This window comes from Lathyrus oleraceus, chromosome 2, assembly GCF_024323335.1.
Source record: "Lathyrus oleraceus cultivar Zhongwan6 chromosome 2, CAAS_Psat_ZW6_1.0, whole genome shotgun sequence".
Taxonomy (NCBI): Eukaryota; Viridiplantae; Streptophyta; class Magnoliopsida; order Fabales; family Fabaceae; genus Lathyrus; species Lathyrus oleraceus.
This window is the reverse complement of record NC_066580.1, coordinates 349,134,545-349,150,136: the sequence shown is the minus strand read 5'-3', so window position 1 is coordinate 349,150,136 and position 15,592 is coordinate 349,134,545.

Here is a 15,592-nt window from a genome sequence, read left to right as displayed (position 1 = left end):
CTAGCAAAGTCAACTGAAGTCAACCTTGGTCAACTGTGCATTTAATCAGTGATTTGATGGTGGGAATTGGTCTGAGAGGTCTCATTCATGTCCATATAAGCCTCATATAACATGTCAAGCATCCACAGTGAAGAAAATAAAGTCAGACAAGAAATTTCCAAAAATAGAAAGTTGACCTGTAATTGGAATTTGCCAAAAATGGAAACTTCTTCTCCTCAACATTACATCATGATACAAGCTTCAAATGAATTTTTGCCCAACATGAAAGTTGGAGATCTTGTTCTCCCATTTCCAAAAAGTCCAAGAACACTCATTTCCCATTTATGGTTGGCAAGTTATGATCAAATCATTCTCAAAAATTTTTGAACTTCAAAAGGCCATATCTTCCAAACCATTTGGCCAAATTGGGTGGGGTTTTTTGCTACAAGTCATATTTGATGCCCTCTTTCCAAATATTCCATCATAATTCACCAAAGGTTCACCAATCAAAATGGCATTTTTGAAGTAGCATGAATTAATTCAAGTGAGGTGAAAAAATGAGTTTTCAAAATAATCAATTCCAACACCTCCTACCAATTGAAAATGATCAGAAAACATGTTTAGAGTGTGTACAAGGCCCATTTTCGCAGCTGTTAGCACATGGGCATGTCATTTGAGTGGAAATGCACAAATTAGCAAAAAACACTCATTAACCAATTTTCCAATTACATTTCCATTAACCATGATTAACCAACCTTAAACAGAGTATATATGTCACATTTACACTCTGAAAACCCTAGCCACAACTCTCACAAACAGACCAAAAACTCTTTTCTCTCAAACTCACAATTTCTTCATTGTTTGAAATTCTTGCTGAAAACTTCAAAGAACACGAGCTAGCCTTGGTTGCTGCATCATTCACCTTCACTTTGGAAGCATTTGGGAGCATCAAATCCCAGCTGTAAGCAAGGAACTCGTGGCTGTTATTTCCAAGCTCCTCCATGGCAAAGTTGGTTTGGAGCTATTTCAAGCTTGGTTGAGCTAAAATCCTTCACTCATTCATCATCTGGAAGCTTGTTGAACATCTGTTTCAACCTTTCATAGCCTAATCATCTCTGTTTCACCACTGCCCTCCAGATCAAGTAAGTTTTCGACCCCCTCATTTCTCAAAATCATGTTATACATTAGATAGGTCTTGCTTTGCTGGTCACAATGAACTTCAAATCGTGCAAAATGGTTGTGTGATGAATGAGAAAACTGGTTTTAAAGTTTCATATCCAAACATGTTTTTGCTCGATGCTTCCTTGTTAGCTTGATTTAGTGAATATGGATGTTGTATTATTAATGTGCATTGCTTGATGGTTCGAATGCCATGCTTGTTTTCAAAAACTGTGACCAAAATTTTTCACGATTTGTTGAACAAGATGAATGTTACTGTAGCTAACCAAAACCCTAGTTAAAAACCCATAAATTTTGCTTGGATCGTGTTTTGTATATGCTGTGCATGGAATCACTGTTTTATTCCCCAAGACCAATCAGAGCGCAGCGTTGCTTTAAGTGAAACGCAGAGTTTCACTTAAAGTTCCAAGAAAATACTAAAATGCCATGCCGTGTTACATTAAATTCATTTAATCATTTTATTTCACAATTTGTATTTCATTTTGATCACAATCTTACAAAAATCATAAGTCAATCATTTTTGATCCAAAATTCATGGGACTTTTTGCAAAATGCTCTGCTTGATCTCTAGTTTTTTATCATGACTTTTCCAGATTTTTTGCATGAATGGATTTTTGAATTGTGCTAGGGTTTTGTTCATGTGTCCATTTTTTGTACACTTTGCCAAATCAATTGTGAAATGATGATACCTTATCCAATGCCTTTGAAACTTTTTGTGCTTAAACTAGACACATTCATGGTGATTTTGGTGTAGAGTTTGTGAATTTATCATTGCTGGTTTGTGAGTTATGATTTTTTGAATTAGGGTGTGACAATTTGTGTCACACCATTGATGTCCAACTTCATGATTTTTATTACCATGCTTAATGAACTCAAATTGGTTTGAATTTTTGCATGAACATACTTATGGATGTCTAGTTTACATGTGATTTTTTTCTGGAATTATTGATGGCATTTCCTAATTGTTTGGTATTTTCTCCCCTATTTGATCATATGTTGACTTTTTGTGACACATGTTCTCATTTGATTTATGAAATTGTCATACTTAATTGGATGAACTTGAAATTTGACATGTGATTAGTAGACACCTTAAGCTTTGTCATGGTTTTGATCCCATTCATTTCTCATATGTTGTCACTGAGTTATGATTTATTGAAGTTGGTACATGTTTGGTTGACTTCTTTGAGCATGCTTGAACTTGCCTTGCCTTTCTGATTTTCATTGACCTACTTCCCTTGATCCAAATGAGTTGAAATTTGATATGCTTATCATGTTATGGATTATGTTTGATCATGAATTATTTGATGATTTATTGAAATGTTTATGATTGGTTTTGAGTTAAGTCTTGCTGTTGACTTCTATGAGCTTCTATATGCCATGCCTTGACCTAATTTGCTTATGAAATGATGATGATGATTGATATGAACATGAAACCAATTGAGTTTGCTTCTTGATTGTTTGAAATTGATTTTGGTTGAACCCCACTTGCTGTTTTGGAATTCTTATCTCTTTTTGACCCTAGGCTTGTCCTAGTGGTCATGTTGCTCATGTTTGAGTTCATTTTTTCAGGTTAAGAAGTAATCGCCAAAGAGATCATTACAAATTGATTGAGCTTGATTTGATTATCATGACTAACTTGTTTGTTTTGTAGGTTGCTTGGCTCATATACTTTGAGCCTTGTGCATTGCACATTTAACTGATTGTGTTGACTGTTGATCCCAATCTTATTTTGGTTTGACTTTGAGTTGTGTACTGATTCTGTTTGACTGGTTTCAGGTACCCTTAGTTGCTTAGTTCTTTAAGAACTTGCTTTGCTTTGCTTTAATAGCAATTTGCATTGAGGTATAATTCCTTTTCTTCATGTAGTCTGGAAGACCTGGCCTGTTACTTGGCCAGGCAACTGTCTGAAGTCCTCCTTAAGAGGCAATGCTTGTGTGTGTTTACATTTGTCCCAAGCAGGAAAAGTCCTTTTAATAAGGCAATTGGTAGATCAAAGAGATATGTAACCTATCTCCTACTATTATGTGAGTCTTCTCCTTGCTCCCATTACATGGTTGTAGCATTGAGATCCAAACCCAAGATCTATTGAGTCAATAATCTGTGGAGAGAGTTCCTACTTTCTGAACTCCCACACCTTCTGATATTCAAATGCTCTCCCCGGCCAGGGATAAGAGCAATGAGGCACACCCCTCATATCCTTTCATCTGCTTCACCTTAGTCCCTCAATGGCAAGGTTAAGAGCACCATTAACCCTATTCCAGTTGGCTTCAATGCCTAACCCTTTGTATGAGCCTCATTGTTTGGTTATAGTGTGTGCTGAATGACTTCATTGATTGATTGCTTACCTCATATGCACATGTTTGCTTGTATGCTTTACGCATTTATCATCATTAATTGCTCATTAGTGCATGATCATCTCATTTGTATTTATGACATATCTTTGTTGTTTGCCCATTGAGGACAATTGTAAGACCATTCATTGGCCATTGTTCCTATGATATGGAAGTGAGTATAAGACCATCTCATTGGCCACTCATCTTATCTTTGCTTGATGCATTTGTTTGATTGTATGTGAGGATGCAATTGTAAGTCCCTGTAAGTTGGCATTTGCTTTCCTATGATCATATATTGCATTGTTTGTTTGTATGTGAGGATGCAATTGTAAGTCCCTGCAAGTTGGCATTTGCTTTCCTATGATCATATGTTGGATATTGGTATAAGTCCAGACAGATTGGCATCCGGTATCCAAGTTTCGTTTTGTTTTAGGAGATTGGAATAAGTCCATCTATTGGCTTCTGACATCCTTGTTTCTTTGTTTAGGAGATTGGTGTAAATCCATCTATTGGTATCCGGTATCTGCTTTTGTTTGTGAGATTGGAGTAAGACCATTGAGTGGCATCCGGTATCATTTGTTTGAGTATTTTGTTATTACCCATTGCCTATTCCAAAGGACACACTTGAATCATCTTCTATATAATTTCAAGAGGTGAACCTTCTAAGAAGTTTTACAATCCATCTTCATCCATTCATTCCCATTATGTCCTAAACCTTTTCACACATTACTTTCAAACTTGAGATAGATATTGTGCAAACATCTTCATGCTTTCAAATTAAAAACCTGGACCCCAAGTCCTTGACTTTTTCAAACTCCATTTCATAATACTTCTTCTGAATCAATCTTAATCATACTTTGACCCTCCTTTTGTGAATACTCATAATCAATTAACTTCACCCATTCAAGTGTTTTGTGGCTTTGTCCATTCTTGTTAAGTTTTCATACATTAGCCATAGGTTTGATTTATCCTAGTTGGTTGATGTCAATCTCACCTATTTGTCCTTAGTTGATTGAATTGTAAGTCTTCCTTGCTTATTATAGGGTTAACCCCTCACTAGCAATTTGAAGCTGTTCTCACATGGTGGACTCGTTATTTGTATAAGGTTGAGTTGTCTCCCGTGGATAACGTAAGACCTTAGGGCTTGTGTTTAAAATTGAATCCACTAACTTTTGGAAATCTTTTAGCCGAACTACGGCGTTTTGATCCTTAACTTTGATGGAAGGTACGTAGGCAACGGGTTCATCCGTTCGAACACAAAAATAATTAACTTGTACATTCTTTTCTCATCATCCCAATCATGTTTGCACAATACTTATGTCATAACAAATAACAATTTTATACAACAAGTGTGAAAAGGGCTCCCTAGGAGTACCTAGGACGTGATGGGTGCCTAACACCTTCCCATTGCGTAATTTACCCCTTACCCAGACTCTCTGATCTTTTCATTAGTTTTCTATGTGTAAAACTTCTTAGGCTTTTGTTCGCTTTTTAGCCAGTCCTTTGGATAAATAAAAGTGCGGTGGTGACTCGGATTCATTGTATGCTTTGCTTATGATTTAATCAATAGATCATATAGCGACGAATACACCGCTACAGTAATGCCTAACCACAAATGACTTGTGTGACATTAGTAACTCCGAAAGGGTCTCCATTGAGTAGATGGGTCTCAAGCCAACTTGTTAAGGACTACTCCACACAACTTGATCATGACTATACCATCTTCCAATCTTAATTGCACTCAAGTTCGGGTTAGAACTTATCTCACCACTCAGAGATCACCAAGCACAATAAGCAGATTATATCACACAAGCAAATATACAAACATAGAATATAAAAATTTGTCCACATAAAAAGTAGGCTAAACCCACTAAGGACTACTCCCCAATAGAGTCGCCACTTAATTTCTATAGCGGTAAATTCGTGACCATCAAGCTATGGATAAGCTTAACGTGAATAAAACCAGAGTCGCCACCGCGCTTTTATTATTTCCAAAGGAAAAGGGAAAAGTACGAACAAAACCCAAAGATAAGAAGTTTTCAAATCAAAACTAATAAAATACCAGAGATTACAGGTAAGGGGGTTGGTTACACAGAGGGAAGGTGTTAGCACCCAAAGTGTCTTAGGTAATCCTAGGGAGCCCTTTTTTATGTGTGTATGTGTTTTTGGTATAAAATGATGTTTGAGAAAAATTGAGTGTGGGGATGAGAAAATAATGTATTAGTTATATTTTTTTGTGTTTGACAAGACCTTCAGACTTTTGCCTACGTACCAACATAAAAATGAGGGATCAAAACCTCGTAGTTCGTGGTAACAATTTCAAAATGAGTGGATTGCTTTTAATCAAAATTTAAGTTAAAAGAGGCACAAAGGGGCCAAAGGTTTGAATTGGTGTTAGTTATTTTTGTCTTTTTAAAATTTTAAGTCAATATGATTAGATTTATTTACGAGTTTGATTTAAGAAAAGAGTTTGAAAATTCAATGGCATAAGGCCAAAGTTTCTATTTGAAATAAGGTCTTAGTTTGAAATCACAAGCAAAGAAGGTTTTTGAAAAGGGGGAGAGATTTTAAAATTTAAGAAGTGGGAGGAGATGAAGAGACTAATCCTAAGCATAAAATTAAAATTTAAGAGTTGAAAAGATCTGACCAAATGGGATACAATCCAACAGACAAGAATGTCATATAGAAAACCCACTTCCCCTTTGGACTTTGAATCAAGCAATAATCAGCAAGCAATTAGCAATATCAGACATCATGAAGATCAAGGCATCAAATAAAGATAGCCACATCCAAGCAAGAAACTCCATAGCTAGCAGTCTTCTTTGTCTTCTCATGTATCAGATGAAATATTCCTTGATTAACTCAGAATAAAGCATTCGACACATGATCAAAATAACAGTTGTATCAAGACCATGTAGAAGGTAAGTTCAAGTAGATCCCAATACTTGCATCAGACGAAAGCTCAAATCACAATAACTTGGTCTCAAAATGTTGGCATTGGCCAAGTCCTTTTGCATATGGAATGTTACCTAATTCTAAGTCCAAAAGTTCAAATCAAATCCAACAGTCAACCAAACAATTTTTAGGGTTTTTGTTGTTTATTAGGTATTTTAAGGTCCTAAGACCACAAACACAAACAAAGTACACAAACAAATATATACAATCACAATATATGGCTCAAATGAGCAAACTGAAAATGGAATAAACATAAACAAATTAAATGATATGTAAATGACAAATGAATGGTAAATGACTTGGAATTAAATTGCATAAAATAAATGACTTGAAAGTAAAGCAATATTAATAAGAATTAGTCAAATGTTAGTCAAGGTTAATTATATGTTAGTGGTGTTTTACTTTTCAATTGATTAAGTCATTCTTTGGAGAACACTCAACCATCTATCCACAAGCATGAATCCTTGAACCAAGACATCTTCCAAAGGATGGAAAAAAGGCCAAGTTTCCACATAATACCATGAAAGATGGGAGACTTACAATTTCACTTACTAGAATGATATGCCTTTAGGGTCAAATTTATCTTTATGTTAAGCAATTGTAATTGGACTTATGTAGAAGTCACAACTATCTGAGGCCGGGAAATTAAATTTAGGTGTTAATGCATATTAGAGATTTGGTATAATGAACTAAACTCCTAAAACATACCACTCACCAAAATAAAAGATCAAAAGGGATGGGCTTATCCCTTTCATACTTGTATTGGTTCATCTGACACAAAGTCATTGATGAACCAATTAACCTTAGGATATTGAGACTTCATTGGTCAACGAAAAGGATGGTAAAGAATGGGGATAAATATGAAGAGGAAGGGGAGATGAGAGAAACACAAATTGGTCATGGGAGGAATTTTATCAAATTAAAATCACTCATTCATTTTGGGAGATGAAATGTACATTTCATCTATCCCCTAAATCCAATGATTTTAATCTAACAAAATTCAAATAAACCTTGACCAAGGCTCAAACAAATAGTCAAACATCACAAGACCATACAAATGGCTCAACATAATTTTTACACAATTAATCAATTAAAAATCAAATTAAAAATGCATTAAAATTCAAATTAATTTGGTCAAAACCTAAAATCTCTTCAAAACACCAAATAAATGGCCAAGAGATTTATCCAAGGTCAAACAAGGTCAAAGGACCTTAGACAAAAAAATTCACAATTTTTAAAAAGTCAGAAGTATTTTTAAACAATTAAAAATATGAGCAAAAACATTTAATTCATGAAAAATATCAAAATTAATCCAAAAAATAATTTTAATTCAGAAACTGAAAGAGAAAAATATTTAAAGATTTTTGGTGAAAGTCCCATATTTTTTGGATTAAAAATAAAATTAATATGAATTAAACAAAATAAATGGATTAAACATAAAATCAGAAATCAAAAAGAAATTCAAAAACGTAAGGGCCGTCAGATCTCCCTCATTAATTTAGGTGGCAGATCTGATGGCCAAGCACTTGTTTTACACCATACACCTCAGTCAACGCGTCATAGGGATGGTAATCACAAGGAGCGGTCAGGATTAGAACATTTAAACAAGATCTGATGGTTATGAGGCGTGACAACACACCACCGGAGCTAGGGCTCCGGTCTTCTTCTCTAGTGGACCTCACCGGACTGGTCCACCATCAACCATCACCAAAATAAAAAACAAGGACATGGATTCAAAGAAAAAATGCTCAAGAGCTCGAATCTGGCCTCAATTTTCTCCAATTCCAAGTATATAAAAAGATACAAGGATTTGAATTTTGAGGATCATGAACTGAGTTGCTTCGATTTGACCTCAAAGCAACTCAATCTTGTTGCCTACATTGGTAGGACTTCAGCAAACCAAATATCACAAAGAATAGTGAAGAATTGAGAGAGAATCGAAGAGATGAAGTTTTTGAAATTTCACCTTCGAGTTGCTTCAAATTCACTTGATCTTGATCTGGATTTGCTTGATTCCTCTTCCTCTTGCTTGCAGTGATCAATTGAAATGAAAAGGGCAATGAATTCTTGGATTTGAATTTCAAAACAGAAGGTGAAATTCAAACTCGATTTCAATTGAAATCTTCAAGAATTCTATGGGATGAAGGGTTTGGATTATTCTAGAAAAGCTTGGGAAAGGTGTTGATGAAGTTCTGAGCTCATAGCACTTATATTTATAGCCAAATTAAATGCTCTTTGCACACTTCTAATAAAGATCCAAAAATAGAAAATGCATCATGCAAGCTTGCATGGGCGTGTAGAAAGCCTAAAGAATGATTGGAAAAGGTCCAAAATTATGCACATGTGATGTTGAAAGCAATGCATTAAGCCATGCAATGTTGAAATGAAATTGAACATGAGAAACTTCCAAATGGTACCAAGCATTACACACATGTGAAAGCCCTTCAATATTGATCCAAATGAGATGATCTTGGACTTTTTGGAAAGGTGATATGAAGGGGGAACAACACTAATGTTGAAAACTTTTCCATTTCAAGCTTGGATCATGATGAGTTTTGAGGTGGAAGTTTGGAATATCAAACATAAATGGAATTTTTCTAAGTACAAAGTCAAATGTTTACTTCTTCCACCTTGAATAACTTTTGTTATGAACTTTCAAATGGAAAAAGTTTTTTTCATCAAAGTTGTAGCTACTTCAAACCTCTTAAATCTGGCCACAAATTTGACCTCATTTGGATTTGGCATGAAGGAGTTATACATTTTAGAAGTTGAGGAAAATCACTTGTTCAATGGTAATGGCCCAAAATGACCTATAATGTGTCGTCTTGGAACATGCATTTTCAAGTTGAATTTGAACTTCTTCCGAACATACAAGTTGAAAAGGACCTCTTGAATTTGATCATGGAATTTGAATGGCTTTCATATCATAAATATTGACCAAGTTATGGCCTTTGTAAGTTGACCTCCTAACTAGGGTTCAGACAAAATGACCTGTAATCTTTCATCATAAAAAATGACTTTCCAAGCAAAACTAGCTCTAGAATTCAACATGAAAGTTGTTTGTAATTTCATTGTGAGTAATGTTTCTCTTGTAATCATTTTCCTATGATAAAAATTGTAGGCGATAGGGCCTAGGGAACCCCAACTTTGACTAGTTGACTTTCTCTGGTCAACCACCATGAACCATCTTGCTAGCTTGACATTATCTTGGTTTTTGAGACTCATGGATGATAATATATGTGTAAGATGATGTAATATGAAGTATACCTTAAAATATTTGATCTATTGATGAAGAAACTTGTTGAGGAGGTCACACAAGATACCCAGATAAGTTAGGTTTTCCAAGGCAAATAAACTTTAAACTCTTGATGATTTCTTGATCACTATGATATGTGAAGATCAAGGGGATCCATATATGATATATAGAGTCATTGTGAACCATCTCTTGATTAGTCTCCTTGCATTAAGGGTCTCAAACCCTAGATATGAGCTTGATGGAGCATAGGTGAGCACACACACTACCTACAAAAGAGTTAAACTATACATTGACATATTTTTGGTATTTTGGTTAGTAAATAATGAAAAACAAAGTATGATACAATCAAATGTTCTTGGTGATCTCTCCCAATGCAAGCCCAATGAATAAGGGGTAAGGAGGATGCCAATGTGTGATCCCAAAGCCAATGCATATGATGTGATAGCATGAGAGATCGTAAGGTCAAAATTTGGTCTTACAGTAACTACCTAGGGATTATGTATCCACAAGTCAAAGGACTCAAAATATTGTGCATCGAGGTATATCCTATCATTGATGAAAAGTATTAAATATGATACATGATCGTCTATCAATAAATTTGAATCAAAGAAGGTTATACAATCTCAAGTCCTTCTATTAATGGTTTGAATAGTGGAAGATTGTATCACCCAAATAGTTACAAGTTTAAAAGTCAAACAATGTACAAGTTAGACATCCAAATCCAAGTGTTAATGGTTAATGATCAATAGATACAACACAACACAAATAGAATCAACAAGCAAGGCTCAAACAAATGAAGGTCTCATCTATGTATCAAGTGGTTCAATCATGGTCAAATAGAGGAAATATATCAACACCTCATTCATGGCCAAGTGGTTCCATCGATCATTCATCAACATGTTTGAAGTGTTGAAGATTAAATCAACCCTAAGACCAATTACCATGACCAATAGAATATCATCAACCAATGATTAAACAGAAGGGTATAAAGGTCCAATAGAATGATTAATGGGAAAATAAAATACTTGGTGAAATATACTTAATAAAATATTTGGTCAAAATAAATAATCAAGAAAATAAAAGAAATTAAAATGAAAAGGGTTGATTTAAAATAAAAATGCAAAAAAGAAAATTAAGAAGGAAAATAAAAGAAAAATGGGAGAAAAAGGACCAAGGGGGCGCTAGGGGTTGAACCCCTGACCTTGGGGTCATAAAACAAACCCATTACCACTAGGCCAAGTGCTCTTGGTTGATAATAAATGATCTTGATGAAAATAAATAAGACATTCCAATCAGAAATAACACATGGACCATCCACAGCCACAAGATTTGGCTATTTAAAATTAGTATGCAAAATGGGAGGTCTAGATCATTGGGAACACCAAACATGCGCATTCACCAAGACATACTGTAAGACCCCAATTTTGACCCTAAGATTCCTCATGCTACTTCATCATATACATTAGCATTGGGATCATACCTTGGCATCCTCTTTACCCCTCATTCATTGGGTTTGTATTGGGAGAGATCACCAAGCACCATGTGATTGTATCATACCTTTTACTTTATCATTTACTAACCAAAATACCAAACATATGTCTTTGCATTTGTCTAACTCTTTTGTAGGAATGGCACATGATCACCTTTGATCTATCAAGTTTATATCTAGGGTTTAAGACCCTCATTGCTAAGAGCACAATAAAGATTGGTCTACAATGGCTTTATACATCATATATGAGTCCTTATGATCTTTACATGATATTTTGGTCAAGAAAGCATCAAGAGTTTGGAATTGGTTTGCCTTGGAAACCCTAGTTCATCTGGGTGTCTTGTGTAACTTCTTCACCAAGCTACTTCAACATTTGATCAAATACTTCAAGGGATTTCATCATCTTATGCATATATTATCTCCCATAGGTCCCAAGAGTCAAGAGAATTGCGAGCTAGCAAGTTGGTTGATGGCGGTTGACCAAAGGATTTCATCTGATCAAAACTGGGGTCCCCAAGACCCTATCTCCTACAATTTTTATCATATGAAAATGTTTCCAAGAGAAACGTTACTCTAAATGACATTCCAAACAACTTTTATGTTGAGGTCTAGAGATAGTTTTTCTTGGAAAGTCATTTTTTATGTTGAAAGATTATAGGTCATTTTGTCTAAACCCTAATTTGGAGGACAACTTCCCAAGGCCATTAAAAGGAATATCAACAGCGGTCTGAAAAGCGGTAAGCGCTAAATGTGGAGCATTATTGGTTCCCCCAAAGCAGTTGGCATGTTTCCTATCTTTCATCCTCAGCAGTGTTAGCACCCAATGTTTGTTGATTTCCCCGGCCGATCAGTTCATCGTTGTTCCCAGTTGAGTTTGTGTTTGTTCCCCAGCTGAGTGTAGGCATTTCATGACAACAGTTTTCAAAGTTTCGGCAGAACTTTGTTTCCCCACTAGGCGCCATCAGATTCACTCCCAGTCAGAGTTTCCACCTGGTTTCTAAGCAGCTATTTGTGTTTATCCCCTGCAGGGGTGTCTCCCATTTGATAAGGTATTGACCTAAAATTCCCCGCTGAGTTGGCAGCAGTTTCCTCAGCAGATCTCCTCATGCCTTCCCCAGCTAGGGTTGAGCCTTTGAGATGTTTGATCTTTTCTCCAACAGTTGTTTCCCTATTTAGTGGATTGGCCGAGAATTGTATCGATGATTCAACCAACGACATTTTGTATCCTTTGCGATTATTTTGTCAGCATAATCATCATATATACATATACACATACATATACATATACACTCATATAACTTCATTATCGAATCATTGCACCTGGTGATTCATTTTGTGAATTTGATCCCCTGTCATAGTGGTACTTTATCCCCATACAGATTTGGTGTGTGTGTCCTCTTTCAATTGTAGAGTGTCAACCCCTTTAAGCAGAAAGACTTTAACCTTTCTCCTTTCCCCACTGAGTTATTTCCTCGTGGATGATTATCATTTCAGCTTCCTCCCCAGTTGATTATCTGGATGGAACCACTCCCTTTGAGTTATATCCTCATTGGGTTGAGTCTTGATTGACCGTTTCTTTCTATATCTTACCTAGATAGATGCTTTTGGTCCCCTGAGAGTTTATTACCTAATAACTGGTAGTATTCTTCTTAGTCTGCAGTTTGTTATTTCTTGCCCAATACCCGGAAAAAGTAACCCTTTTTATCCCCATCAGATTCGTTTTCACGTTTCCCAGGAAGAATACCCTTGATATGTTCATCCTAACCGATGACGGATATTTTTCTCCCCCTGCTTTGAGTATATCCTTGATATGTTCATCCTAACCGATGATGGATATTCTCTTCTTGGTATTCTACCCAGTAAAAAGGTAGTTGTAATCCCTATTGTTACTCCCTAGAGAGTTAATCCTTAATATGTTCATTCTAACCGATGACGGGTTTCCTTCTCTTTGCGGTCTTCTGCACAATAACAGGTAGTTGTAAATCTTACTTTTCCCCCTTCGCAGAGTTTATACTTGATATGTTCACTTTAATCGATGACAGATATTCTCTTTGTGTTTTTCTATCTAGTAACTAATAGATGTAATCCCTATTGTTCCCCCGGAGTCTATCCTTGATATGTTCATCCTTACCGGTGACGAATATTCTCTTTTTGGTATTCTATCCAGTATTCGATAGATGTAATTCCAACTTTTTTTCTCGGATGGTTTATCCCTGATATGTTCATCCTAATTAGTGACGGATATCCTCCTTAGCATCCCCAGGCAAGTCTATCCTTGATATGTTCATCTTAACCGATGACAAATATTCTTTCCTTTAAGTCTATCTTTGATATGTTCACTTTAATTAGTAATGGATATTCTTTTCCTTTGTGATCTGCTGCCCAGTAACCGGTAGTTGTAAATCCTATTTTCAGCTTTTCCCTAGCAAGTCTATTCTTACCTAGTAGCCGGTAATGAATACACCTCCTGGTGGCCCTCAACGTGTCATCCTTGATATGTTTACCCTAACCGGTAACGGATGTCCTCCCTGTCAGATTTTGTTATCTCCATACCCAGTAACCGGTAGTGGATAATATATTTCTACTTCTCCTGTGTTGAAGATCTTTTCTTCCCTAGTTGAGTTTGAGGGTGTATTTACTTAGTGGAATCACTGTTCCTGCTTGGTTCGAGTATTGCATTTTGGCTCTGATCTACCCGTGTCCCCTTGCATATGATCTTTGTACCTCCTCGGCTGAGTCTTTCCATTGTTTTTCAGAGAAACTCCGCGTGTCCCCCAGCAGTTTTTAAGTCGTAGCCTGGCCTACGCATAACCTTTTATCCCCCCAGAGTCTTTGTCTCCCCAGTGAGCTTTCCTTACGGAATGCATTACACTCCTGCGGACTTTCAGTCTCTCTGCATTCTTTTCCTTTGTAGCAACATTTTCCCACAGAGATTTATTTTAACATTCATAGCATATGCATCATGAGGTATCTTGGGGACTAAAATTTGTTTATATATGTTGTTATTTAAGTCCATTCTACTGAGTCGATACGAAGATTTTAACCTTCATCTCCTCAGTCAGAACGTCCTTAAATAGGGGCAGCTGTAAGACCCCAACTTTGACCCTAAGATCCCTCATGGTACTTCATCATATGCATTAGCATTGGGATCATTCCTTGGCATCCTCTTTACCCCTCATTCATTAGGTTTTTATTGGGAAAGATCACCAAGCACCATGTGATTGTATCATACCTTTTACTTTATCATTTACTAACCAAAATACCAAAAATATGTCTTTGCATTTGTCTAACTCTTTTGTAGGAATGACACATGATTACCTTTGATCTATCAAGTTTATATCTAGGGTTTAAGACCCTCATTGCTAAGAGCATAATAAAGACTGTTCTACAATGGCTTTATACATCATATATGAGTCCCTATGATCTTTACATGATATTTTGGTCAAGAAAGCATCAAGAGTTTGGAATTGGTTTGCCTTGGAAACCCTAGTTCATCTGGGTATCTTGTGTAACTTCTTCACCAAGCTTCTTCAACATTTGATCAAATACTTCAAGGGATTTCATCATCATGTGCATATATTATCTCCCATAGGTCCCAAGAGTCAAGAGAATTGCGAGCTAGCAAGTTGATTGATGGCGGTTGACCAGAGGATTTCATCTGATCAAAACTGGGGTCCCCTAGACCCTATCTCCTACAATTTTTATCATATGAAAATGTTTCCAAGAGAAACGTTACTCTAAATGACATTCCAAACAACTTTCATGTTGAGATCTAGAGATAGTTTTTCTTGGAAAGTCATTTTTTATGTTGAAAGATTATAGGTCATTTTGTCTAAACCCTAATTTGAAGGACAACTTCCCAAGGCCATAACTTGCTGAATTTTTATGAGATGAAAGATTTCCAAGTTGCAAAATCAAATTAAAGGTGTCTACTTCAAATTTTATGTTTGTAGTAAGAGCTAATTCAACTTTTATGAGCATGTGATATGAGGATACATTATAGGTCATTTTGGACCAATACCATTGAACAAGTGATTTTCCTCAACTTGAAAAATGCATAACTCATTCATATTAAATCCAAATTAGGTCAAATTTCTGACCTTTTTTAAGTAATTTGAAAGAGCTACAACTTTGATGAAGACACTTTTCTCATTTGAATCTCACACAAAAAGTTAGCCAAGGTGGAATAAGTGAACATATGGCTTGACACTTAGAAAAAATTTTGATATGTTAAAATTTCCAAACTTCCACCTCAAAATTCACCATGATACAAACTTCAAATGGAAAAGTGTTCAAAATAAGAGTTGTTCCTCTTGATCTAAAATTTCCAAAAAGTCCAATTTCATCCATTTTGGACAAGATTTGAATGGTCTGCGCATGGCTTGAACATGGCATCATCAT